Source organism: Sinocyclocheilus grahami, unplaced genomic scaffold (assembly GCF_001515645.1).
Source record: "Sinocyclocheilus grahami isolate Dianchi unplaced genomic scaffold, SAMN03320097.WGS_v1.1 scaffold4799.1, whole genome shotgun sequence".
NCBI lineage: Eukaryota > Metazoa > Chordata > Actinopteri > Cypriniformes > Cyprinidae > Sinocyclocheilus > Sinocyclocheilus grahami.
In genome coordinates this window covers 2,201-2,521 of record NW_015509666.1, presented here as the reverse complement: position 1 = coordinate 2,521, position 321 = coordinate 2,201, and positions in this window count along the sequence as shown.

The following is a 321-nucleotide window of genomic DNA, read 5'->3' as shown; positions in this document are numbered from 1 at the left end:
GGAGGAGGGGTTTGTTAGAGTGTGAAAGGCCCCAGAGGGGTGGATAAGCAAGACAGAAAATTAATCCTAACCAATTGCCAGTCTGCAAAGCAAAGCCCGTAAATATATCCCAAATAAAGTGCAACCAGTAGCGAACTAGGAAAGTGGCTGCCCTTGCACAGGCAGACCTCTGTACTGTCAGGCCCTGATCACATTATATTACTTGGCTGTAAATTGGCATCAGAGCTAGAGAAATAAGACATTCTATCCCCTCCTTTCATTATTGACTGGCCACCAAAATGTCAGGATTAGGTATGCTCCGATACTCAGTATCGGGATCGG